Raw genomic sequence first — 3,179 nt, forward strand, 5'->3', positions numbered from 1 at the left:
CCACCTATGTTCTAAGCTATGAGCCCAAGCAGTTTGTTTATTACTTAACCAATGAAATCAACAGATTGATATATGACACTCCCACATCATCTAACAGAATATTAAAAGAACTGAAAATGAGAAATAAACTTCAGTGTAGAAGATCCTAAAAAGAATTAGACTTTTCTAATCTGATTATTTAATTCCTACTCGATTATTACAAACTCATGAACAATTAATAAAGTATAAGCTTGTGTTAACATGGTAAAACAATTTATTTTCAGGCATCAGGCATTTATTGAATACTTTTGGGGGGAGGTGTACTTTAGCATGCATTGAATTGTCCCATATTACAGCAGTATCTCATAGGAACCTAGCAATATTAAATGTGTGTGTGTGTGTGTGTGTGTGTGTGTGTGTGTTGTCTTGTGCAGTCTCACATACTTTACATTCTGTTGTTGTTGCTGTGTAAATTTTAGAAACATGTTCTTCAAAAACTGAACTAATCAAAGTTCAAACAGGTTAGAGAATGTTATATGCATGTGTACCACCATGCTTGTATTTGTTTGTTTATTTATTATTCTGTAATACTAAATAAAATTTCAAAGAAAGCTATCTTAAAATTTGTTGGTTGCTAAGGAATAGTTACCTCAGTTTGTAAAGTAAGAGAACCTCAATTGTCACCCAGCACCCATGCAGAAGTCCTGATCACAGTAGCACAGCTCTATTCTAGTGCCAAGGAGATTGGCACATGAGGACCTCTGTCCTCATTGGCCAACCCAAACAGTTTACTTGATCAGTTCTAGGTTCCAGTAAGAGAGACTATCACAAAGAACAAAGACCATTGCACTTAAGGAATGACTCTTACAGTTATCCTATGGCCCCCATGTAGGTATACTCCTGAAAACACACACACACACACACACACATACACACACACACACACACACAAATCTATAAGCAAGTCTCACTTCTACATTTTTATTGTACTAGGGTTCATTCCTTATCACAACATTTCAAGTCTGCAGGTACCTAATCAATGACTTAGCGATGGAGTCTCCGTACTTCCAAAAGTGGTATTCTTTCCTTAGTGAAAGCTTTGAAAACAATGTCTAATAATCATATTCAGTAACTGGGCAGGAATGCACATGAATAAATATTTAAGGATAGAGTAGCAGAATTTGAACAGATACTATTACTATACTCTGTCTCATGTTAATTTGTACATAATATGTGAAACTTCAAGATGGAACAGGTTAAGTACTGCTACCACAAAACACAATGTCATTTTCCTTTCTTCCCTTGAAGATTTGTCTATCATTTCTGCCTGAGAGAACACTGGAGTGTCCATGATCATCCTGAGTAGATAATAAAAAAATCCTATGGCAACAATACTTCCTGGAATCATATAAATTTATAGATAGCTTGATTTTTTTACATAAGTGCCTCAACTTAGTTACATTCACTGTTTCAGAATATTTTTCAGTAGTCTTTTGAAGTAGTACAACTGTTAATTTTTCTACTTTCAAATACCATCTGATGTAAATTCTATCTTATTCTGTAAGATTAGTTAATAACACCTCTCAATGTTCCACTAACACCTGATGAGAGAAAATAACAATTTATTCAAAAGAAAATTTCCCCTTTTTTTGTTAAATAGTGTTTAGAATATCAGTATCTGTCAGGAATGGAGAGAGGCAAAATAAGTCTAATGGAAAAGTTAAATGAGTGTTCAAGCACAATGCCTAGGTTGTACAGCCAGCTGACACATAGATCTATAAAGATATCTGATGATATTTAAGATAGTGATCAATCTGACTACAGGGAAAGGCCAGTACAGGCACCCTCTCCACTATTGCTTAGGGTCTTAGCTGGGGTCGTTCTTGTAGATTCCAGTGAATTTCTTTAGTGCCAAATTTCTGACTAGAAACATAATGGCTCCCTCCATCAAGATATCTCTTTTCTATCGTGATATGCAAAATATTCATCAGTATGGCTATAGGATAGGATCATTTCAGGTTCCCTATCCTCAGCTGCCCCAGGAACTAACTGGGGACCTCGCAGACTCTTCCCAATCCTAAGATGGCTCCCTTAATTAAGATATGTGCTTCCCTGCTCCCCTATCCAACCTTCCTGTATCCCAATCATCTCGTTGCCCCAAGTTCTCCCCATCCTACCCTTCTCACTTTTTTCTCCCCATCTCCCCTTACCCCCCTCCCACCTCACCCTTAAGATCCCGATTTTTTGCCTGGCAATCTTGTCTACTTCCCCTACCCAGGAGGGTAGCTATATGTTTTTCTTTGGGTTCACCTTCTTATTTAGCTTCTTTAGGATATCAAAATATAGACTCACTGGATGGAGATAGAGACAGAGACACACACTGGAACACTGGACTGAGCTCCCAAAGTCCCAATGAGGAACAGAAGAAGGGAGAAGATGAGCAAGGAAGTCAGGACCAAGAGGGGTGCACCCACCCACGGAGACAGAGGGGCTGATCTGTTGGGAGCTCACCAAGGCCAGCTGGATTGTGACTGAAAAAGCAGGGGATAAAACCGGACTCTCTGAATATGGCGGACAATGAGGGCTGCTGAGAAGCCAAGGACAATGGCACTGGGTTTTGATCCTACTTCTTGTTCTGGCTTTGTGGGGGCCTAGCCAGTTTGGATGTTCACCTTCCTAGACCAGGATGGAGGGGGGAGGACTTTGGACTTTCCACAGGTCAGGGAACCCTGACTGCTCTTCAGACTTGAGAGGGAGGGGGAGAGGAGTGGTGGGAGGGCGGGAGGAGTGGGAGGCTGGGAGGAGGCGGAAATTTTTTTTTCTCAATAAAAAAAAATAATAATAATAATAAAAAAAGAAATGGAGATAATAGCTATAAAAGTGAATGAGTTTTCATTGTACAGAATACTTTAAAGCAGGAGAGTCAAATAAAAATACATTGAAATGCAAAAAAAAAGATATCTCTTTTCTTGCTCTCCTTCTCTACCCTTCCCTCATCTTGAGCACCCCACTCCCTCAAGTTCTTCTGCCCCCACTCCTGTCCTACTCTACTGCTGGCCTCCTTCTCCCCTGACCCCTGCATTCCCAATTTTCTCAAAGATCTTGTCTATTTCCCCTTCCCAGGGGGATCAATATATGTTTCTCTTAAGGATAGTGTTACTTAGCTTCTTTCGGGTGGTGGACTATATGCTCCTTATCCT

The sequence above is a fragment of the Microtus ochrogaster genome, linkage group LG10, assembly GCF_000317375.1.
Source record: "Microtus ochrogaster isolate Prairie Vole_2 linkage group LG10, MicOch1.0, whole genome shotgun sequence".
In the NCBI taxonomy this organism is placed as follows: Eukaryota; Metazoa; Chordata; class Mammalia; order Rodentia; family Cricetidae; genus Microtus; species Microtus ochrogaster.